The sequence below is a fragment of the Oncorhynchus clarkii genome, chromosome 27 (genome assembly GCF_045791955.1).
Source record: "Oncorhynchus clarkii lewisi isolate Uvic-CL-2024 chromosome 27, UVic_Ocla_1.0, whole genome shotgun sequence".
In the NCBI taxonomy this organism is placed as follows: domain Eukaryota; kingdom Metazoa; phylum Chordata; class Actinopteri; order Salmoniformes; family Salmonidae; genus Oncorhynchus; species Oncorhynchus clarkii.
This window is the reverse complement of record NC_092173.1, coordinates 14,394,289-14,420,517: the sequence shown is the minus strand read 5'-3', so window position 1 is coordinate 14,420,517 and position 26,229 is coordinate 14,394,289. Positions and strand designations below refer to the sequence as shown.

Here is a 26,229-nt window from a genome sequence, read left to right as displayed (position 1 = left end):
AGGTACCATTCAAGTAAAATACATCTCATCTAACGGATCTTGGTGAACACTGACATGTTTAGAGTGTAAAAGAGTGTAGTAGTCAAGCTCTCAGTCAATGTCAGTGGAGCGTTGGTGACACTGGGACCACTCAGGGAAACCTGTGGTTGGAAGAGATGTGACATCACTTGAGGTTTTGTAGCGGCTGCTATAAAGAAAGTCACTGAAACCCATCACTCACTAGGGTTCTGTTTCAAACTCAGATCCTATTAAGAAAAGTCAAGCAATTCAACAAATTACTCAGAGCTTGAGATATCTGACAGCTGTAGAGCATGCCCTGGGAGAAATGTAAGTACATGATCCTTTCAAAAAATTGAATCGAAATTGAAATTTGAAATGTTGACACATCAACTCATGAATTAATTAATTTATCTGACCAAATGTTGTGCTGTATTCCAAAGCATGATATTGTACTTTTTTTTAATCAATTTATCAAATGTTGCCTAACAGAATCAGTTAGATTCTTTACTACAGCATGCTAACATATTATTGCATGGAAAGTAATAGCAAGTGACTCAGTGTCAATTAGCCTACCTCCTCCAACTGACCAGTCATCATACAGTACGTACTGTATGTGGGCGCTGTGGAAATGTGCACAGTGTTGAACAAGTCCATATGATTACTACAAGATAACAGCACTGAGAACTATGGCATGAGAATGAGCATTTTGCACATTGTCATTGAGGGTTAAAAGTTGGGGTCAGAGGTTGAGGGTCATAATTGATACAACATGCCCTACAGAAAAAGGATTTTCTACTTAGTATTTGCTGAGTCAACCGTTCAGGTCGTGTGGCGACATGTTTCAGGTCAGTCTTGATGGATAGTCTTCTCCAAGCTTCCTCACCGTTATGCACTGTCATGGTTAAGATGATTTACTGTGGTTTTCGACTTAGAAAGTATTTCTAAAGCAGCAGATGGAGATGTAATACTTTGGCCAGTATAAAAGGAACAAAAGAGTAGGCCTCTGTTTGGACAGAAGGATTTTTACATTATTTAATCAGAGACAGGGATGGTGTTTAAGTAGCACTTCAAACCAAATCCTAATTTGAGATCCACAATTTTAACGAGAGTAACTGCCTACTTCAGCATATTGACGTGTGGTAAAAGTGCTAAAATCAATGTTGTCAGAATCACTGGAGAAAGCGTTATGTTGAAGCCCCTTTGGAAACAGGAAGGCAATCATTTGGAGGTTGGTCTTCATGTTGCCAAAAATCTTGAGTGCCACACCACTGTAAAACACATCACAGCTGCGTTGCTTCCTCTTTTGTACAGCTCAGAATTGTGTGTGTGCATGCGTGTCTGAGTGTGTTTGGCGTGCGTGCATGCTCGTGAGTGTTTGTGTTTATGAGGAATAGGACTGAAATCGCGATTTTTTTAATGTTCTCTTAGATCGCTGTATTTAATATCAATTAAATATATAAATATAACTGCTCTTGTTCATATTACATGTGGACACCCCCTCACACACTCGCTCAATCTAATTTCCATTTGTACAGTTTCTGGTTGCTGCAGTTACATTAAGAGGTTATATTCACCAATAGGTAGTGGAATATAATAATGCATTATTTAAAGAAATAATGAAGGTCTTCCAAACGTATGAAATTCAGCATTTTACATGACATGATACAGTGCATTCAGAAAGAATTCAGACCCCTTGACTTTTTCTACATTTTGTTACATTACAGCCTTATTCTAAAATGGATTAAATCATTTTTTTCCTCATCAATCTACACACAATCCACCAATATTGACAAAGCAAAAACAGTTTTAAAAAAAGGGATTACATCCTCGAGTCTTCTTGGGTATGACGCTACAAGTTTGACACACCTGTCTGTATAAGGGGAGTTTCTCCCATTCTTCTCTGCAGATCCTCTCAAGCTCTGTCAGGTTTGATGGGGAGCGTTGCTGCACAGCTATTTTCAGTTTTTCTCCAGAGATTTTTAATCAGGTTCAAGTCCGGGCTCTGGCTGGGCCACTCAAGGACATTCAAAGACTTGTCCCGAAGCCACTCCTCTGGAGCAGGTTTTCATCAAGGATCTCTCTGTACTTTGCTGCATTCTTCTTTCCCCCGATCCTGACTAGTCTCCTAGTCCCTGCCACTGAAAAAAATCCCCACAGCATGATGCTGCCACCACCATGCTTCACCATAGAGATGGTGCTAGGTTTCCTGGAGCTCTGTCAGAGTGACCATCGGGTTTATTTGTCACCTCCCCGACCTAGGCCCTTCTCCCCTGATTGCTCAGTTTGGCCAGGCGGCCAGCTCTAGGTGGTTCCAAACTTCTACTATTTAATAATGATGGAGGCCACTGTGTTCTCGGGGACCTTCAATGATTCAGACATTTTTTTGTACGCTTCCCTAGATCTGTGCCTCGACACAATCCTATCTCTGAGTGCTACGGACGATTCCTTCGACCTCAAGGCTTGGTTTTTGCTCTGACTGTCAACTGTGGGACCTTATATAGACAGGTGTGTACCTTTCCAAATCATGTCCAATCAATTACATTTACCACAGGTGGACTCCAATATAGTTGTAGAAACATTTCAAGGATGATCAATGGAAACAGGATGCACCTGAGCTCAATTTCGAGTCTCATAGCAAAGGGTCTGAATACTTATGTAAATAAGGTGTTACTGTTTTCTTTTTTTTAATACATTTGCAAAAATATAAACAAATCTGTTTTCGCATTGTCATTATTGCGTGTAGATTGATGAGTGAAAAACATAATTGTATACATTTTAGAATAATTTTACGAATGCACTGTATTCCGTTTCACAGCTATATAGCTAATGCTTTTATCTTCCGTTGGTTCTAATGGTTTGACCTCTGAGTAATGCTGTGTGCCGTAGCTTCCTTTCCCACTGACATGCATGCTATACATGTGGTTACTGCTTGTCAGAGCCCACAGCTTTCTCGGGGGCTGCATGAGGTCTGTTTGACTACAGTACAGACACACTTAATGTAATTAAAGTGATAGTTCACTTTTTAAGTTTATGCTTATCATTCAACTTGCCTAAAGTTTTACTGTAATTAGCTGGTTATTTACTATAGTTTCACTGTTTGGATGAAACAACAACTCCATACTGTAGTTAATATGGAAAATAATCAACCATTCAGTAATATGAAGTTACTCATTGATCCTACTCCAGGTGAAACAACACATTCAGAATTATGTACTACAATGGGATGAGTTACAGTCTTTTGCACCACAGTAAGTTAAGTGTAAAAACTTTTTTTTTAACTAGGCAAGTCAGTTAAGAACAAATTGTTATTTACAATGACAGTCTACCGGGGAACAGTGGGTTAACTGCCTGACAGATTTTCCCCTTGTCAGCTCAGGAATTCGATCCAGCAACCTTTTGATTACTGGCCCAACGCTCTAACCACTATGCTACCTGCCGCCCCTTGGTAGATGTAGGAGGACATTTAGTGCAGCGTTGATGGGCTCATTGAGTGATATGTAGGAATGCAGCAGGGGTAGGGGGGATGGGGGTGGAGTAGTAATTGTTATTACATTATTGTCTGCTAGTAATTGGGCCTTATAGAGTTGAATGATAATGTGAATGTAATTTAAAATTGTTATTTGGTTAAAAAAGTTAAATCAGCTGACTGCTCCTGGAGTCAGTGTACTTTACTGTGCTGGGGGGCAAATCAATCATGTTCTGATTTAGATTTGGAGAGGAAAGTGGCAGGACTCGATCCAGCTAACAAAACAGGCCAAGTGCTTACAGTGTACAGCCAGATCTGAAACCATAGGGCCTTACTCTCTGCATTATAGATCATCATCAGTCTCTAGACACTTGACAAAGGAAAAGGGTTCCCACGGTTTCACACACCTTGGTCACACACGTGCACAGACAAACAGTGTCTTATTGTATGTGACAGTGATTTTTAAAGGCACAGTTTAAAAAATATAGTCAAACCATATAGTCAAACCTGGGGAATGTATAAGTCAAAGGCAAGGTATGATATTCCTTTCCGGTGTCAACCAAATGTGTATTAAATAAGTAACATTTTTATGGACCAATTTGTGAGCCTAAAGACCATGATTTTTCATCTGCAGATGCCTTGCCTTAGTTGAGTGATGTCTAACTTTTGAACCTTTTGATTAATTATGTCACTGAGAAAGATCAGGTAGTGTGTCTGATAGTGAGTCAAAGTTATCATGAATGTGCATTAAATATCTACTGGTTCATATCATTAAGAGAAGATTATTAATTAAAAACTAATTCATTAAGTGGCAGTCGACGAAGGGAATAGATGTGAACTGGTAACAGTTATACTTCCAAAATATCCGTTTCAACAATGATAACAGAGCTGCTCACAATTTATGACTCAAAGGTATTTTTCATTCACGCTAAGTCCATCGATCAAACTCTGAATATGTTGTCATTAATGACATGCCTATGGGAAAATGGATCCCTCTATTTATAATGTCTCAGCATTAAATTCTCTATAGCCTATTCTAGTCTATCAAATTGACAAGTAAATTGTTTGTAAAAAGATTACAGTTTATATAGCAAGTGAGTATGTGCTGTTCTCATGTTGTTGAAAATATTTGTTTCACAATAGAAGTGCGTTTCAAATTCCAACTTGGCCTACTTAAAGAGGCCACCACACTCATTTCAAGCTAATACATGCAGAATGTCTGAGGTAGCTTGCGTTTCGGTCTGTCTTAGTGCCTACAGACATACGGTTTTCTGGGTGTAGCACACTTGAGCTTGAGCTTCAACTTTTGTTTCTATTATGTTCCTTCCTGTTCACTTATCCAATCAGAACCACTATCAGTGGAGCAAATCACATCTATGATACCTCTTATTAAAGACTGTTTACATAACTTTTGTTACTAGGGGTGCTCTCGAGCCAAAAGCTGTCTCCTAAATGGACAAAAATACTGTCTTGAAATTACCTCAGGACAGAAAGGGGCACACCTCCCCACCACACCCATGAAGCAAACAATAAGAAATTGAACCTACATTTTTAAAGAGCAATCAATTAATAATATTTTTATTTTTATTTACAGGGGACAATGCACATTATATTACACAATACTACAGTAATGCAGCATCCATGTAAATGTGCCGTGGATAGCCAAAGCTCATTTGCACCTGTAGTCCCAGGGCAGCTAACTACAGGTCTTTAGTTGCAGACTCAACCCTTTGCTGCCCTGACACACGGATATAAGCTAACTGACAGTTTCTCCTTTCTGTGATTGACTCTATAGCGCCGTCCTTAGGGCTGCCTGATGAAAAGCCATAGCAAGGGATGCGAGTCTGAGACTCAGACGACTAAACGAGGTTGCTGACGAGGAAACGAGGACTTCATCTCCACAATGCCAAGACAGTGCCCCCTAGAGCATTGAGGGAAACATAACAAGAACTACGAATTTAGTGTATTTATATTTCTACTTATTACACCAAGGCAGCAGCTACTCTTCCTGGGATCCAGCAAAATTAAGGCAGTTATCCAATTTTAAAAACATTTACAATACATTCACAACAGATTTCACAACACATTAAGTGTGTGCCCTCATGCCACTACTCCACTACCACATATCTACCACACAAAATCCATGTGTACATGTCTGTATAGTGCGTATTTTATCATGTGTGTGTATGCATGTGTCTGTGCCTGTGTTTGTGTCTTTTCACAGTCCCGCTGTTCCATAAGGTTTATTTTTTATGTTGTTTAATCTAATTTTACTGCTTGCATGAGTTACTTGATGTGGAACAGAGTTCTGTGTACTCTGTATGTAGTGCTGTGCGCCTCTCTTAGTCTGTTCTGGACTTGGGGACTGTGAAGAGACCACTGGTGGTATGTCTTGTGGTGTATACATGGGTGTCCGAGCTGTGTGCCAGTAGTTCAAACAGACAGCTCGGTGCATTCAACGTCAATACCTCTCAGAAATACAAGTAGTGATGAAGTCAATCTCTCCTCCACTTTGAACCAGGAGAGATTACATCTAAGGGCCAGCCGTGCTGCCCTGTTCTGAGCCAATTGCAATTTTCCTACGTCCCTCTTTGTGATACCTGACCACATGACTGAACAGTATTCAAATCAAATCAAATGTTATTGGTCACATACACATGGTTAGCAGATGTTACTGTGAGTGTAGCGAAATGCTTATACTTCTAGATCTGACAGTGCAGCAGTATCTAACAGGTAATATGTCACCAATTCTTCAACAAAACCTAATACACACAATCTAGTAAAGGAATGGGATAAGAATATATAAGTATAAAATATATGGATGAGCAGTGACAGAGTGGCTAAGATGAAATAGATAGTAAAGAATAGATAGTGAGGGATACAGTATACATTACATACATATGAGATGAGTAATGCGGGATATGTAAACATTCTTAAAGTGCCATTATTAAAGTGACTAGTGTTCCATTTATTAAAGTGGCCAACGATATCACGTCTGTAGGTAGGCAGCCGCCTTTCTGTGCTAGTGGTGGCTGTTTACAATCTGATGGCCTAGAGATAGAAGCTGTTTTTCAATCTCTCTGTCCCAGCTTTGATGCACCTGTACTGACCTCGCATTCTGGATGGAAGCGGGGTGAACAGGCAGTGGCTTGTGTGGTTATTGTCCTTGATGATATTTTTGCCTTCCTGTGACAACGGGTGTTGTAGGTGTCCTGGAGGGCAGGTAGTTTGCCCCCGGTGATGCATTATGCAGACCGCACCACCCTCAGGAGAGTCTTGCGGTTGTGGGCAATGCAGTTGCCGTACCAGGTAGGCTGTCTCGTAATTTTTTGTAATCAAGCCTACCACTGTATTGTCATCTGCAAACTTGATGATTGAGTTGAAGGCGTGCATGGCACACATTCGTGTGTGAACAGGGAGTACAGGAGGAGGCTGAGAACGCACCCTTGTGGGGCCCCAGTGTTGAGGATCAGCGGAGGGGATATGTTGTTTCCTACCTTCACCCCCTGGGGGCGGCCCATCAGGAAGTCCAGGACCCAGTGGTTCAGGGCAGGGTCAAGACCCAGCGTCTGAAGCTTAATGATGAGTTTGGAGGGTATTATGGTGTTGAATGCTGAGCTGTAGTCAATGAACAGCATTCTTACATATCTATTCCTCTTGTCCAGATGGGATAGGGCAGTGTGCAGTGTGATGGCGATTGCATCATCTGTGGACCTATTGGGGGGGTAAGGAAATTGAAGTGGGTCTAGGGTGACAGGTAGGGTGGAGGTGATATGATCCTTGACTAGTCCCTCAAAGCATTTCATGATTACAGAAGTGAGTGTTACAGGGAAATAGTCATTTAGTTCAGTTACCATAGCATTTTTGGGAACAGGAACAATGGTGGCCATCTTGAAGCATGTGGGGACAGCAGACTGCAGTAGGAATTTATTGAATATGTCCGTAAACACACCAGCCAGCTGCCTTGCGGGGGTTAACGCGTTTAAATGTTTTACTCACGTCGGCCACAGAGAAGGATAGCCCACAGTCTTTGGTAGTGGGCCGCGTCAGTGGCACTGTATTGTCCTCAAAGCACGCAAAGAAGTTGTTTAATTTGTCTGGAAGCAAGACGTCGATGTCCATGACGGGGCTGGTTTTCTTTTTGTAATCTGTGATTGTCTGTAGACCCTGCTACAATAAATTCAGCCTCAGGATATACAGTTGAAGTTGGAAGTTTACATGCACTTAGGTTGGAGTCATTAAAACTCATTTTTCAATCACTCCACAATTTTCTTGTTAACAAACTATAGTTTTGGCAAGTCGGTTAGGATATCTACTTTGTGCATGACACAAGTAATTTTTCCAACAATTGTTTACAGACAGATTATTTGTCTCAGAACAAAAATGTGTAGACCTCCATATGTCTGGTTCATCCTTGGGAGAAATTTCCAAATGCCTGAAGTAACCACGTTCATCTGTACAAACAATCGTACGCAAATATAAACACCATGGGACCACGAAGCCATCGTACCGCTCAGGAAGGAGACGCATTCTGTCTCCTAGAGATGAAAGAACCTTGGTACGAAAAGTGCAAATCAATCCCAAAACAACAGCAAAGGACCTTGTGAAGATGCTGGAGGAAACGGGTACAAAAGTATCTATATCCACAGTAAAACGAGTCCTGTATCGATGTAACCTGAAAGGCCGCTCAGCAAGGAAGAAGCCACTGCTCCAAAACCGCCATAAAAAAGCCAGACTACGGTTTGCACAGAGAAATGTCCTCTGGTCTGATGAAACAAAAATAGAACTGTTTGGCCATAATGACCATCGTTATGTTTGAAGGAAAAAGGGGGAGGCTTGCAAGCCGGAGGGACTGGTGCAGGAGGGACTGGTGCACTTCACAAAATATATGGCATCATGAGAAAGAAAAAATTATGTGGACATATTGAAGCAACATCTAGATAATAGTCAGGAAGTTAAAGCTTGTTCGCAAATGGGCCTTCCAAATGGACAATGAGCCCAAGCATACTTCAAAAGTTGTGGCAAAGTAGCTTAAGGACAACAAAGTCAAGGTATTGGAGTGGCCATCACAAAGCCCTGACCTCCATCCTACAGAAAATGTGTGGGCAGAATTGAAAAAGCGTGTGCGAGCAAGGAGGCCTACAAACCTGACTCAGTTAAACCAGGTCTGTCTGAAGGAATGGGCCAAAATTCACCCAACTTATTGTGGGAAGCTTGTGGAAGGCTACCTGAAATGTTTGACCCAAGTTAAACAACTTAAAGGCAATGCTACTAAATACTAATTGAGTGTATGTAAACTTCTGACCCACTGGGAATGTGATGGAAAAAATAAAATCTGAAATAAATCATTCTGGATAGTATTATTCTGACATCTCACATTCTTAAAATAAAGTGGTGATCCAAACTGGCCTAATAAATATACTTTTTACAGGTTTAAATGTCAGGAATTGTGAAAAACTGAGTTTAAATGTATTTGGCTAAGGTGTATGTAAACTTCCGACTTCAACTGTATGGTTTACAGTTTTCATAAAGTCCAATGAAGTTCCTTGATGGCCGTCTTGCGATGGGATATACACGGCTGTGACGATAACTGAGGAGAGTTCTCTTTGGAGATAATATGGTCGGCGTTTGACAGTGAGGAATTTTACGTCAGATGAACAAAAGGACTTTAGTTCTTGTATGTTGTTACAATTACACTATGAGTCGTTAATCATGGAACATACACCCTTGCCCTTCTTCTTACCAGAGATATGTTTATTCCTGTCGGTGCGATGCACTGAAAATCCCGTTGGCTGTATGGACTCTGACAGCATATCCCCAGCTAGCCATGTTTCCATGAAACAGAGTATGTTACAATCCCGGATATCTATTTGGAAAGCAAAATCAGTTCAAATGCCCTGGGAGGTGCAGACAAAGGATCTGCTTTGGGAATGTCTTATTCCTGGTCGTAGCGCTGGTTGTGCTGGTAAATTGATGTCTCTCTGATATCCAATAGTTCTTCCCGGGTGTGTGTAATATCACTTAAGGTGTTCTGGGCTAACAATGTAATAAATAATACATAAAAAACTAAATACTGCACAGTTTCCTAAGGTCTTGAAGCGAAGCTGCCATCTCTATTGGCGCCATCTTGTCCAGGTGCGACCAAACTAGGGCCTGCAGGACCTGCCTTGTTGATAGTGCTGTTAAGAAGGCAGAGCAATGCTTTATTATGGACAAACTTATCCCCATCTTAGCCACTGTTGTGTCAATGTTTTGACCATGACAATTTACAATCTAGGGTTACTCCAAGCAGTTTAGTCACCTCAACTTGCTCAATTTCCACATTATTCACCACAAGGTTTTGTTGAGGTTTAGGGTTTAGTGAAGGATTTGTCCCCAATACAATTATTTTAGGTTTTTTTTATACAGTATTTAGGACTAACTTATTCCTTGCCACCAATTTTGAAACTAAGTGTTTGTTAAGTGTTGCTGTCATTTCACTAGCTGTAGTAATTGATGTGTATATTGTTGAGTCACCCGCATACAAAGACACACTGGCTTTACTGAGTGGCATGTCGTTAGTAAAGTTGAAAAAAGTAAGGGGCCTAGACAGCTTCCCTGGGGAATTCCTGATTCTACCTGGATTATGTTGGAGAGGCTTCCATTAAATAACACCCTCTGTGTTCTGTTGGACAGGTAACTCTTTATCCAAAAAATAGCTGGGTGTGTAAAGCCATAACACATATGTTTTTCCAGCAGCAGACTATGATCAATTATGTCAAAAAAACGCACTGAAGTCTAATAAAACAGCCCCCACAATCTTTTTTTCATCAGTTACTCTCAGCTAATCATCAGTCATTTGTGTAAGTGCTGTGCTTGTTAAATGTCCTTCCCTATAAGCGTGCTGAAAGTCTGTTGTCAATTTGTTAACTGTGAAGTAGTGTTGTATCTAGCCAAACACCGTTTTTTCCCAAAAGTTTACTAAGAGTTTGTAACAGGATGATTGGTTGGCTATTTGAACCAGTTCTGTTTTTTTGTACTATTCTTAGGTAGCAAAATTATTTTTGCTTCCCTCCGTGCCTGAGGGAACACACTTTCTAGTAGGCTTAAATTGAAGATAAGGCAAAAAGGAGTGGCAATATCATCCGCTATTAACCTAAATAATTTTCCATCCAAGTTGTCATACCCCGATGGTTTGTCATTGTTGATAGATAGTAATAATTGTTTCACGTCTTCCACACTCTCTTTACGGAATTCAAAATGACAGGGCTTGTGAGCCTGTCATTCTATAAGAGGATTGAACAAGACAGAGCAGGAGACACAAGAGAACAGAGGCCAAGCCACAGGAATGCAATTGGAAACATTTTAGATAAGTGTCAACCTGTCATCCTGAAGCGTCAAACAGAATCTTCAGCATTTCTTCTTATCTTTACAACATGCCCTAAAAACCGAGAGAGATGGCCTTTCGTTCGGCTGGACATGCACAACGTCAACTGAAAGGAGCCTGGAGAAGATCAGATCAGATTCCTACAGCAGGGTAGAAAAGGGGATTTTCTCCTTATATAATACAGGTGTTTTTCCATGACAGTTACTACCTGGCTGCAAGGCTGGGCACAGGGCCTATGCAAATCAGCTCCGCTCAGCCATGCCAACGAGCCCTCTTACCAACCTCTCAACCTATTAATTACCTGAAAACTCACAAGGCACACAGAGTACGACATTCTCAACACTACACTCCAACCAACAGACCCTGATGCGATAGAAAGATTGAGGGCCTGTTAAAATAAGGAGGGATACCCAACTAAATGGACTATGTTACTTGAATCTCAGAGGTTCTCAGAGGGACTTGATAGTCTAAAAAGAGAGGTTCTCAGAGGTTCCGGGAAGGGTTCAGCTGATCAGTAGAAGAAGTTAGACTGAGTTCAATTTATTTTACTAAATGTGTGGTATTTGTCTTTAAAAAAAAGAGAAATGCAAAATGAAGTAATAGATGAATATACCATATAATATATGAAACACCTCTTGCAACAACAATATACAGTATACAATTAAGTGCTCCAGCCTGCCAAGTGAATTTGCATGCCTGGATTCAATTTAATAGTCTCCTGTTCCAGATCCTTTCTGCAATTCCACTGTTTGCTCCAAATTCCCACATACTTCACACACACACACACGCACGCACACATGCACGCACGCACGCACGCACGCACGCACGCACGCACGCACACACACACACACACACACATAAATGGATATAATTTACTTATTATTCAACTGTGAAGTAATGCAAGTGAATACATTGTTCTACACACAGGGATCATGCCTATATAAGCCAGTGGATTTGTAGCTACTGTTGAAATGATGTTGGCATTTAAAAGGATTAAAATCACTCACCACCCAGGGTTTACCGTTGATAATGCACATACAGCATTTGAATGTAAACTCCTGAGCTTTAAAGCCCAAATACCATTGTAACTCAGCTTAAATAATAAAGTGAAGTGGAGTGAATTTAGATTCCCTTCCTTCAGGTAGATTTCTCAGTACATATTTTTCACAGGTTGGGATCACAAACAACAACTTGCCTTCATATGCACGTCTTGGTAAGTGAATTGGAGTATATATTCCCATCATTTATTTGGATAAGTTTAAATCTTTACATTACTATTGGCTACTAGTGCTAACCCAGTATGGTATATCCATAGGGACTTCCAGGTTTGAAGTGGCTAGTAGCCTATCCAATGACTCCTCCACAGTCAATGATGTCGGCCTCTGTGCAGGTTGGATAGCCCAGCCTGCAGCTACTGCTCTCCAGCCCATGAACCATTGGTCCTACCCAGAGTACCTCCAACAACATGACCCCACCACCACTACCTCCACCACCTTGCCCCTCCCCACTGACATGTACATGGTGGGCCCATACTCACCTACACACACACACCTCTTTTTACCAACTTTGGGGAGAGTGAAAGAGCAACTAATCTTGATGCCAATTGAATTAACCTCTACGGGATGGGTGTCCCTAAACCGGGATGGATGCTAACGTGTGCTAATTTGAATAGAATGACGTTTTAAACAACAGCCAACTTTCTGTGACATAGACATGTCTTAAATGGGCAGAAAGCTTACATTTTTGTTAATCTAACTGCAGTTATAATTAACAGTAGCTATTACAGTGAAAAATGGCATGCTATTGTTTGAGGAGAGTGCACAACAATAAAACATTTTTATCACGTCAACTGTTTTGATACATTCACCTCTGAAGGGAAATAATGTACTTACATTCAGTAATCTTGCTCTGATTTGTCATGCTGAGGATCCCAGAGATAAAATGTTGCATAGTTTTGTTTGATCAAATAAATGTATATGTTCAAATGTAGGAATGACCGCACTGCTGTCTCTGGCTTTCTTTCTAAACTCAGCAAAAAAAGAAACGTCCTGTCACTGTCAACTGTGTTCATTTTCAGCAAACTTTACATGTGTAAACATTGTATGAACATAACAAGATTCAACAACTGAGACATAAACGGAACCAGTTCCACAGACATGTGACTAACAGAAATGGAATAATGTGTCCTTGAACAAAAGGGGGGCGGGAGTCAAAATCAAAAGTAACAGTCAGTATCTGGTGTGGCCACCAGCTGCATTAGGTACTGCAGTGCATCTCCTCCTCATGGACTGCACCAGATTTGCCAGTTCTTGCTATGAGACGCTACCCCACTCTTCCACCAAGGCACCTGCAAGTTCCCGGACATTTCTGGGGGGAATGGCCTTGGCCCTCACCCTCCGATCCAACAGGACCCAGACGTGCTCAATGGGATTGAGATCTGGGCTCTTCGCTGGCCATGGCAAAACACTGACATTCCTGTCTTGCAGGAAATCATGCACAGAATGAGCAGTATGTTTTTTTGTTTGTATTATCTTTTACTAGATCTAATGTGTTATATTATCCTACATTAATTTCACATTTCCACAACCTTCAAAGTGTTTCCTTTCAAATGGTATCAAGAATATGCATATCCTTGCTTCAGGTCCTGAGCTATGTATGGGCAGTTTGTCATGGGCGTCGTAAGAAGCGGACCAAGGTGCAGCGTGGTGAGCGTACATTTTCCTTTTATTTATAGAAATGTTGCCAACAAAACAAGGAAACGACCGTGAAGCTTAACTTCGGCTATAATGCCTCTAACAAAGTCAACTACCCACACTGAAAGGAGGGGAAAAGGGCAACCTAAGTACGATTCCCAATCAGAGACAACGATAGACAGCTGTCCCTGATTGAGAAGTTAGATTTGGGTATGTCATTTTAGGCAAAAATGGGAAAAAGGGTATGATCTTTAAGAGGTTTAAAGCATAAACTCTGTAAACATTCCATCATATCCACAGAGCATAGTAATATACACCTTCACCTGTACAAAATAGTTGTAACACAGCTGGGTTTTGACTACAAACACATCCACTGTTGTCGGTGCAGACCCTAGCACCTACGTCCACAGCCCTCACGCAAGTGGACCTCCAGGACTCAGTGTTGACTTATATCCCGTGGACCCAGCCGCTAACCACCATCCCTACATCGGGCGTGCAGTTTGCCTTTCACCCTGCCACTCTGGCTGGGTCTCAGTTGCTTCCCATGTCCATGACAGTGACCCCCACCATGCCCCAGCAGGACCCCCAGCCCCTGGAGCAGAGTCCTGCTGTGGCTGAAGAGCCCAACCCTCTGGAGAAACTTCTGGAGGACCAGGATCAGGATGACAAATACACATATGTGAACAGTTCCTCAAACTTCATCCCCAGTGTCTAAGATATATTAGTGTTGGAACCAGTCATAGTCATTTTTGAAATGTTTACAGAATGCTTATGAATGTTTTATCTATGGGTTATAAATGAATGTATTATGTCGGTAACCCTTGTATTTCTATTGCTCATAATTCAGGTACATGGTGCTTAAAATAACTGCTGTCATGTATTATAGATGCTGTAACTGAAAGACAGGCCTTGAATGATTTGTCCCGAATCAATTTAAATTACTTGTAAGATGTTTATTTGTTAAAGAAATACCTCCTTTCTGACAACCATTATCGAATACAGTTGTTTTAAAAGTAGTTACTCTGAGATGTCATTCAATTGTTAACTGAACCCATATTGATATTTATCCAGGGTCTGCTTTGAAGAGTATTTGACATAAAACATGAAAACATCATCTTGCCTGTAGCCTTGCACTCTCTTGTCATTATCTTTTGAAATCAGAAGTTATGGCTGTCAGCTAACTATGGTCCAAGAGTGGGAAAGGCCTTGGTTCTCTGTTTATCTGGCCGTCCCATCTGTGGCTCCCCTGTGGGTTTTTTATGTCTACCACCCCCCAGGCCCCAGGGGAAACCGTCAGAGAAGGGGCTCTGAAGCACACCTGCCACACCCACCTGAAGAAAACCAACTACTACAGGTCTGAGGTCCAGCAAGACTGCTCTTGTGTACTTTCAGTTTATTGGTTTGTGTTTGAAGGAATGTTACGTTACAGTATGTTACATTACAGTATTTAGAGATCCTGAAGATCGTGTGAGGCTTCAAAATGTATTATGTCAAACATATTCTGTCAATAATTGTCAAACCTCTACTCTTTCTGTATGTTTTTAATGAAAGTTAACTTGTAAATTCATTTGAATGCCATTACTCAATTTAAGACTTCAATAGCATACTAATACGTTTCAGAGTGGACAGAACTGACAGTTCTAAGGCCTCATACGATATGCTCTAAACACAACTATTACAGAACATTCTGATTTTCAGTTGAAGATTAAACAGAAAATGCTTCTCTTTATCTTATCAAAATTAAGTATGAAATGAAACACAGCTAACAGTGTGGCATAATAAAAGTGTTTTAAACTCCAAATAAATCATCAAGGGAACCACAGTCTTATCTCTCAAATATATCTATATTATTTGGCACATCTTGAAAATCTATCACCAATGACAACATCCTCCATCAGGCCTTCAACCTTTTATTCCTGTTATAACATGTATTAACGCCCTTAGGATGAAGGTCCTGACCTACCTTGTAGCCTCTTTCTGTTTGTGTTTGCATTGCTTGATAGTACTTAAGAAGAAAGATGACAGCTATGTTGAGATGATACAGTGCATTCGGAAAGTATTCAGACCTCTTGACAATTTCCACATCTAGTTACGTTACAGTCTTATTCTATAATTGATTCAATTATTTTTCCCCTCATCAATCTACACAACAATAACACTGATTTTTTGGAACATTTTGCAAAAAATAATTGACGTTTACATAAGTGTTCAGAACCTTTACTCAGTACTTTGTTGAAGCACCTTTGGCAACGATTACAGCCTCGAATCTTCTTGGATATGATGCTACAAGTTTGAAACACCTGTATTTGTGGACTTTCTCTCATTCTTCTCTGCAGATCCTCTCAAGCTCTGTCAGGTTGGATGGGTAGCGTCGCTGCACAGCTATTTTCAGGTCACTCTAGAGATATTAGATTGGGAGCAAGTTTCCGTCAGGGATTTCTCTGTACTTTGTTCCATTAATCTTTCCCTCAATCATGACTTCTCTCCCAGTCCCTGCAGCTGTTTCTCATGGTCTGAGTTCTTTAGGGGCCTTTTGGCAAACCCCAAATGAGCTGTATATGTATTTGTGTTTATTATGGATCCCCATTAGCTACTGCCAAGGCAGCAACTACTCTTCCAGGGGTCTGGCAAAATCAAGGCAGTTATACAATTTTAAAAACATTACCATACATTCATCACAGAATTCACAACACACAACACCCTCAGGCCCATACTCCACTACCACATATCTACAACACAAAATCCATGTGTATGTGTGTCTAGTGCATATGTTATCATGTGTGTGTATGCATGTGTCTGAGCCTATGTTTGTGTTGCTTCACAGTCCCTGCTGTTCTTATCTGTTGTTTAAATATAATTCTACTGCTTGCATCAGTTAACTGATGTGGAATATAGTTGCATGAATAGAGTTGCATGGCTCTATTTAGTACTGTGTGCCTCCCATAGTCTGTTCTGGACTTGGGGACTGTGAAGAGACCTCGGGTGACATGTCTTGTGGAGTATGCAAGGGTGACTGAGCTGTGTGCTAGTCGTTTAAACAGACCGCTCTGTGCTTTCAACATGTCAATACATCTCACAAATACAAGTAGTGATGAATTCAATCTCTACTCTACTTTGAGCCAGGAGAGATTGACATGCATATTATTAAGTCCCTATTTGTTGCACCTGACCACACGACGGAACAATGGTCCCGGTGCGACAAAACTAGAGCCTGTAGGACCTGCCTTGTTGATAGTGTTGTTAAGGAGGTAGAGTAGCACTTTATTATGGACAGATTATCCCCATCTTAGTTACTGTTGCATCAATATGTTTTGACCATGACAATTTACAATCCAGGGTTACTCCAAGCAGTTTAGTCACCCCAACTTATACAACATTATACAACAATATTTATAACATTATACAACAATATTTAGTGAATATATTAGTGAATATATAGTGAATGATTTGTCCCAAATACAATGCCTTCAGTTTTTTTAATATTTAGGACTAATGTATTCCTTGCCACCCATTCTGTAACTAACTGCAGCTCTTTGTTAAGTGTTGCAGTCATTCCAGAAGCTGTAGTAGCTGACTTGTATAGTGTTGAGTCATCCGCATACAAAGACACACTGGCTTTACTCAAAGCCAGTGGCATGTCGTTAGTAAAGATTAAATGAAAATGACAGCTGCCCTGGGGAATTCCTGATTCTACCTGGATTATGTTGGAGAGGTTTCCATTAAATAACACCCTCTGTGATCTCTCAGCCAATCATCAGTCATTTGTGTAAGTGCTGTGCTTGTTGAATGTCCTTCCCTATAAACATGCTGAAAGTCTGTTGTCAATTTGTTTACTGTAAAATAGCATTGTATCTGGTCAAACACAATTCTTTCCCAATCGTTACTAAGGGTTTGTAACAGGCTGATTGGTTGGCTATTTGGGCCAGTAAAGGGGCCATTACTATTCTTAGGTAGCGGAATAACTTTTGACTTGAGGGCACACACTTTCTGGTATGTTTAAATTAAAGATATGGCAAATAGGAATGGAAGTGTAGTCCGCTATTATCCTCAGTAATTTTGCCATGAGCCTTTTACTGAGGAGGGGCTTCTGTCTGGCCACTCTACCATAAATGCCTGATTGGTGGAGTACTGTGCAGAGATGGTTGTCCTTCTTGAAGGTTGTCCCATCTCCACAGAGGAAATCTGGAGCTCTGTCAGAGTGACCATCCGGTTCTTGGTCACCTCCCTGACCAAGGCCCTTCTCCCCCGATTGCTCAGTTTGGCCGGGCGGCCAGCTCTGGGAAGAGTCTTGGTGGTTCCAAACTTCATCCATTTAAGAATGATGGAGGCCACTGTGTTCTTGGGGACCTTCAATGCTGTATAAAAGGTTTGGTACCATTCCCCAAATCTGTTCCTCGACACAATCCTGTCTCGGAGCTCTACAGACAATTCCTTAGACCTCACGGCTTGGTTTTTGGCTTGGTACTATTGTTTGTACAGATGAACCTGGTACCTTCAGTCATTTGGAAATTGCTCCCAAGGATTAACCAGACTAGTGGAGGTCTACAAATTTTTGTTCTGAGGTCTTGGCTGATTTCTTTTGAATTTTCCGATGATGTCAAGCAAAGAGGCACTGAGTTTGAAGGTAGGCCTCAAAATACATCGACAGGTACACCTCCATTTGACTCAAATTACTGTATGTCAATTAGCCTATCAGAAGCTTCTGAAGCCTTGACATAAATTTCTGAAATTTTCCAAGCTGTTTAAAGGCACAGTCAATTTAGTGTATGCAAACTTCTGACCCACTGGAATTGTGATACAGTGAATTATAAGTGAAATAATCTGTCTGTAAACAATTGTTGGAAAAATTACTTTTGTCATGCACAAAGTAGACAAAACTATAGTTTGTTTACAAGAAATTTGTGGAGTGGTTGAAAAACAAGTTTTAATTATTCCAACCTGTCACAACTTCTGCCGAGATCGGCTCCCCTCCTTGTTTGGGCAGTGTTCGGCGGTCGACGTCACCGGCTTTCTAGCCATCGCCGCTCCATTCTTCATTGTTCCATTTGTTTTGTCTTGTTTTCATACACACCTGGTTTACATTCCCTAATCAACTGCATATAGATATTCCTCTGTTCCCCCCCCATGTCTTTGTGTGGGATTGTTTTGTTACGTGTTTTGTATTGACGCGCCTAGCTGGTTTTTCCCCAGGTACTATGTTTCAACCAGGAGTATGTTTAATTGTTAAACATTTTTGCTTATTTGTGACTTTGTTGCGCTTTGCACTTTTGCCTTTGGCTGGAGGTTTGTTGGACACTGTTGCATCCGTCTGTTGTTTGCTTCTGCCAAATAAAGTGTGCGCCTGATCACAATTCTCTACTCTCCTGCACCTGACTTCAACACCAGTAGCACATACTCTGACACAACCTAAGTGTATGTACATTTCAGACTTCAACTGTATGTAAATAAGGTATTTCTGTTTTTTACTGTTAATACATTTGCAAAAACAAATCTAAAAAGCTGTTTTCGCTATGTAATTTTGGGGTATTGTATGTAGATTGATGAGGATTTTTTATTTATTTAATCAATTGTATAATACGGCTGTAACGTAACCAAATGTGGAAAAGGCAAAAGACCTGAGTACTTTCCAAATGCACAAATGAGCTAATGTCATTAGCTCTGAAATATGTGATTCTTATCATGGCTCTCAACTAATGCAGCCAGTGTATCTCCTGTATCATTTTAAGAATAAGGCACCTTCATTCTGGCTAAAGAGATGCTCCAACATGCCTGCACAGCTGCCCTGAGACTGAGGGCGGGACATGTGCTATGGCTGCCAAGAAGCATCACGGAAAGGCAGCGCTCTGGTGGGCACTCTCCGTGATCTAACAGGTTTCAGGAGACAAGGATGAGTTAGGCATTGTGTGAAATCCTTCACATTTAATTCCTGTTATATTAGTTTTGAGTAGCGCTTTAAAACAAAAGGGTTATATGATGACAGGTAGGGTTAAAAATGAAAAACTTTTCATCTGAAGATAATGAATAACCTTGCGAGTATGAGTTACCATACCCTGTCTCAGGGATGGAACATTCTGGAAACCCCTTCAGTCTCCTCAGAGTTAGGTAAATCTGCTTTTTTAGTTTAGTTTAGTTTTTTTTTATTTGCAGGGTTCACTTATAAAATATACTGTATATTGGTCTCAATGGTGATTCACTTTCAAAAAATAAATAAAAAATAAACAATGTTTCTGTAAATTAAGCACTGCTGGAAATAATTGTATTTTTATGAACTCAGTAGCTAGACCATATAATTGTGGTTCTGGTAAATGGTACTGTATGCATAAACAGGTCTTTTTCTTATCTCATAGCTTTGAGAGTTGGGGGGGGGGGGGGAAACCCACATCCAATCTCTGCCATGGAAGGTGCCATGGGTGAGATTGCTATTGGCCTGATATCAGGTAAATTCATCTTCTCCTTCAGTTAGTGTTTGTATTCCAGCACATGCCAGATGCTTCTATAGGCTGGTTTGCCATCGTACATAGCCAGCCTACAGAGTCACATTTTGTGGTTTTACTATAACATTCAACTTGCTGTAAAACCTTGTTTAATAACCTTTTACTGCAGTTGGCTAAATCAGGGTCACACAGAGTGATTCTTGGTAGTCTTAAACAAATCTACTTTGAAACAAAAGTATACACCTCACACACATGCTTATGGTGTAATGAATACTCAGAGAGAAAAAGGTCTAGATTCACGCGCTGATTGCTGCAGGTGTTTATTTCACCACCACCGAATCGTGGTCACAGGCACGCAATGGTCATACACAAGTAGGCAAACAGGCAGGTGAATCAAAACTAGGACTGAAGGCTATAACTGGTTCTCACAAATGAGCTAGGAAAAGACTTAGTAGAGTCTAAACGAACAATACCTCACAAAAGGCACAAACAGAATAAACTGAACTAAATAAGGAGCTGATGAAACCAGGTGAGTAACTAACACAGGTGAAATCAATGAACAAAAATGAAAGACAGGGCTATGTTCAAGAACACAACGAAACAGAACACAAGGTTGACTAAGAAAATAAATACAGAACCTTACATATGTACCATGTCAGACATAGAGTTTAAATATATTACATTTTGAGTTTGCATTCCAATATTACACTTTATATACAGCACAGAAGACTGAAATATATATATTTTAAAATGTTTGACGTAGAAACCCCGGATATTTGGAAATAATCTTTATTCATTATAAATTATAACACATGAATAACATTCCACCCATGAGGCCAGAGGGAGCTTTTCAGCAGTTGAGACAATAACAAAGCGACCTCCTCACCCCAGTTTTGGTAAAAAGCTGAAGGATAGGGCTGGGGAAATGTAACCACTCTCAAATTCATAGACAGAGCTATGGATGTAAGGACTGACCATCCATTACATAAAAATGATAGTTTTAACCATATTTTGGGGCTATAAAGTGTTTGTTCACATTTACTTTGTTTACCAACATTGGATTGAAACAAGCTTATATTTGGGGTTCTGATAGGGTATGACGGTTTAACTAAGCTCAGAAGGCATTTAGAAGTTCTATTCTTCAAGCATCAATACAAACATTTCATTAATTCAGAAGTAAACATTTTAGAAAAAGGTTTTAGTGTCATTAACCTCATAAGGGGAGGGTGCTAAAGTATTGAAAACACGGGAGCCAATCATTTTGACCTGTATCTTTTTGACTTTTTAAACAAAATCTCTTTCTCTCAGCAATTGTATTAGTCTAAAAGAATAACATTTCCCTATTTGTTTTGCATACAATATAGCTAAGAACGTGTATTATATATCTTATACAGCATTTTTTTGATCAGCTTTATCAAGGGTGCCAATAATGATGGACCTGACTGTATATTCATGAGGTACAAATGCACAAGCAATCAACCTTTGCTTTGAGATGCATTCAGACAGGTTCAGACCAATCTGAGTTTTCATCTACTGGGAGAAATTCTGTGTGAAAAAAATGCTACATCAACACAGTGTATTGGCAATACAATAGCTATGAGCAGAGTTCATGCTCAGACTTGCCCTCTTGCAACACTGGGAATGAAAAGGTTGCCCTCAATCATCCCTTGTCTTCAAAGAGTAAAATGTCAGGACACATTTAGACTGGGACTTATATGTACTGCGGGTAATTAGGTCTAATGGCAAATGGAAAAGACCTCTACTGAAACCATGAAAATACAGGGGAACACATACAGCGACAAAACATCTCATCATTGTAAAGATCAGACTTAAGATGAGAAAAACCCAAGACCAAAAAAACAGGACCAAAAAAGTACCACACCGCATTCCCTAAAACCCAGGAGTAAATTATACATTACATTTGGAAATTTGGAACAGGCCAAAATAAAAAATGTCTCAACAATAAATCAGCCTGTTTAGAGGAGAAGGGACAAGCCAAATAAAAATTATTGGACAAAGTAGTGAAGATTTGTGGCACTATGACACCTTTTTTTCTGGAGGTCAGATACTCTCTTCCCAAGACCAAGCATGTTATTGGCCTGAAGCTTAAAAGGTCTATAAGGACTAAATAGAACTGGGTAGTAGGTCTGGAACAAAAACAAGAGAGTGAAGGAAAATATAGATTTTTTTACACAATGCAATAACAATAGTAAAAGAGTTTGAAGTTTGCAGCCCCAAGTGTAGGGGAGCTCTCGAAACAGAATTAGAATTGCAGGTGTCATTGTGGCGTGTATGGTGCAGCACCTCTCTTCCCTCCCTGCTCTGGCTTCCTGGTGCTAGAGGGCACAATTTCTGAAAGGTAGAGCACAGGCGTGCTAGTCAGGCCAATTTGTTGGGAAACATGTATGGCCTTGCTAACCCACAAATTTCCCAAAAGGAACAAACACTGTTCGGAACAGACCTGTTTGAAAACATCTAGGAATGTATCTATTTTTTTCTTTCACCTTTATTTATAGCAGTAAATCAATTAAGAATACATTCTTAATTACAATGATGACTTGTCAATCCCTAGAGGACTGGTCAAAAGGCAAGGCATTGAAACTATCAATGCTGAGATGGTCAAGAACGACCCCTGAAATTGCATCGAAATGCACAGATAGACCTGTTTTCAAACATATGGGAGTTCATTTAGGAATAGTCACACTCCTCTCTGGCTTGTTTTTTTTTTACACAAAAAAAGGGAGTGGCTGCATGGACCACACATTCACTATACGCGACATCATACAATGATGCCTGGAATGGAAAGCCGCTTTATACCTCAACTTGATCTACTTCAGAAATGCTTTTGACAGTGTGCTCAGAAACAGCATTTGGAAAGTCCTCTCATGGCATCCCCCACAAACAAATGACTTGTTAGCTGCCTCTAGAGGGAAGTTGAATTTACCATCCTTGTTAACAACCTTAAAAGACTGGTTCTCCATCATCTGTGGCGTACCCCAAGGATGCATTCTCTCACCCATTCTTTTCATGGTTGCTACTGACTGATTCATTAGGAACATTGTAAAAGACCGACCTAGAGGCCCACATCCAGTGGACTCCCTTCTCAGTGCTTGAGGATCTTGAATTTTCAGAGGACATTGCTCTGCATGCTCTTTTCCTAACAATCCCGCATGCAGATGATCACAACTAGATTGAGCCAGTTTGCTGACCAACTGGGCCGGCAGATAAATGTGGAAAAAGACCCACGAGCTGAGAATCAACACACCATGTGTATTGAATCACATATTTTATTATGTGCAGATAGACTGACCCTCATTTTTAGAGGTAGCTAACCATTTTTTACTGTTTTCAAAAACAGAACTGCTAATTTAAAATTCATAATAATGTTGCTTTGGCAAACACTGGAGAAAAAAAACTGTCTATAAATGTGGTACATGTAATTATAGAAAATAAATCTACATATTAAAATAAAATCTGTAGACATACTGTCTCTTTTTGTCAGGAATGGATCTCTCCTTACCCATTTTACATTTTAATCACTTAGCAGAAGACACTCTTATCCAGAGCAATTAGGGTTAAGTGCCTTGCTCAAGGGTACATCAACAGATTTTTCACCTAGTCGGCTCCAGGACTCTTAACCGCAAAGCTACATGCCACCTACCCCAGTCGTGATGGTGTTATCACAGCAATAAATGAATGTGTTCCTCTGGTTGGTCAGTATTAAAAGGCCTTATGGTTCGAACAGAAGGAGCGTGCTTTACATCTTGTGCCGATATCAAACCTTGTGAAATACTTTTATCGGGCCCGCCTTCCTTACACACAAGTAAGGACTTGATAGGAAACATCAACACAATCCTTTGAAGTGACATTGTGCCAAGTCAGCAAACATTCCAACCCAAAGACAAATAAGAAAACGCTGTGAATCAGAGTATGAATCAGTGCCTGTGACTTTCAAATATACACATATGTACACAACCTGGAGTGTGTTTGATCCTCAAATACCACAAGTTATTTTCTATTAAGTAATATAGCTGTTTGATATGTAAGTGGTACTTCAGGGATTCATATTCGGTGCACTCATGTTGGAATGAGATTCACTAATAACGATCGAACGTAGCAAACAGTGAGCTGTTGTTCACTTTCTTTTCAATACTTCAATGGTGCCCCAGGAGGAATATTACTCATTCATCACAATCACATCCCACTTACCGATCACTTTGTTAAGACACAAGGGTTTGCAACTTATTTTCCCACATTCAGTAATCAATTATTGCAGCTGTTTGAAATTACAGCTACTGCAAGGGCAATTACTGTCAAATGATCAGCTCCGGGGTATACCGTCACAGTTAAGTTAAGTTATGTTTTAAATGTCACGCTCAAATCTTCCGAAGGTGTATGTGTAGCTCAATAAATGTAGTTTAGGATGATTTGTAACACATGCATTTTGAATGAAGTTTTGGCTATGATGACACAGACTCTACGTACAAACAGCACTTCCAGAGAGTAAATAATCTCTTAGCCAACAGTGTTAAACAATAGTCTAACCATACTGTACGATTGGCATGGTTAATAGATCAATTAGATCAAAAATAAAGGCTCAATAGCAGTGCTCTGTCATATCGGTGGCTCATGAGTCTTAGCAGGTGAAAGTGCAAATTGATCTAGGGTGGACAAGCATTTCACTACACCCGCAATAACATCTGCTAAATATGTGTATGTGACCAATACCATTTGATTTGATTTGATTTGACAAGGTGTAACAGGGGATTTCCACAGAGGATTGTTAAACAGGCACTTGGCATGAGAGTAGGGGGACTTTGGAACCCTGAACACACCCTAGCATTAATTTGACTTTGACACGTTCCTTTTCAGCACTGAGTGAGTGCTGACTGTCAGTTCATCTCGACAGCATAAAACCCTTAATTTTTTTAATATTCTTTTTTACATTTAAGTTGAGAAATTATATTGAACAAATGGTGTGGTACTTGGTAATTGTTTCATTGTCCTTTTCATTGTGTCTTTATGTTGCAAGTAAATATTATGCTCAGAATGAAAGATGTGTAGAAAGGGAGCTGTAAGAAGGAGGCAAGGTTGCAATATAATAAAAAATCAATGTTAATCAGGTGCATAACACAGCATAACTGATTATATGAAATGGAGGGTGGTTCCTTATCCCTAAGAGCTCAATATCCCCAATATCATTCCAATGCATGGAGTTCCTCCAGCCCATCGAGACCTAACTAAATAGAAAAGACTGAGAGACAAGACAGACAAATGTCTAAGTATGATTAAGGTAAGGAATTCAATAAGTAAATGTGTAATTTGACTGAACTATCCCTTTTATGTTAGTGGGACCACTTTCAGTTGTTTATGAATGATTTGTGAAGCATTCATAGGCCTTATAGAGGGTTATGAAGGGGGAACACTCACTTCAGGGCTTGAGACAATTAGATGAGCTGCATGTGATAGGCGATGAGGTTAAGGTTCTATATTAGGTACAATGCCTGCTTTGTTTTTGAAAAGTTACACAGTTTTCTTGTTTAGATACCTTTTCATACAATAAATATCCTTTGTTTTTACCCAAAACCCTGCCTTGCCTCCACTCCCACCAATGGTAGAACCCAAAACAGTACCAAAACACCTTGTCACATTTGTCAATCAAGTTATAAGACAACTAATTTAGGCCATTGAGCACCACAGCTAACTTTTCCAATTGGCTGGAATAGAAACCCAGGAACCTATGAGCTGCCAGTAAGAGTTTTAAATATCAAATGGGGCCCAGGGTTCAAATAGTATGTGTTTTTTTCATATACTGTACTTTGAGTGTTTGATTGAGCCTGCCTGGAGTGTGAGATGGGCGGCACATTTGTAATTTTGGGACTATTCCATTGGTTCAATTGTGCCAAGCAAGCTCAATCAAGCACATCTAATTATCTGAAAAAATAAACAAATACTATTTTAACCCAGGTCTGCAGATGCAAGCAGTGATGAAATCTGGGCCCAACATTTAATAGTAGCTCATAATGTAGGCCCTAAAGATGTATTTAATTTCATATGTTCAACATCAACTAGAGGTCAAGAGAAAGGACCACACTTGAAGGCCCCTCTTTCAACCATTGTACTCTCCTTGTGTGCCATGTTTGCAACTACATCCCTCCTCCTCCCCTTCTTTGCCTTCAGTCTAATACCTCATAGGTTCTTCTGAGGATCTTCTGATGACACGACAAACACTAGCGCTACCTGCATCCCTTGGCTTCCTCTCTTCCAGAA

The 26,229-nt window shown here is 40.2% G+C and overlaps 1 pseudogene; it reads left to right on the top strand.

Moving 5' to 3' along the window:
- The first annotated feature begins 311 nt into the window (after nucleotides 1-311).
- LOC139385567 (POU domain class 2-associating factor 1-like) lies at nucleotides 312-14,240 on the top strand (annotated as a pseudogene).
- Nucleotides 14,241-26,229: the final 11,989 nt, after the last annotated feature.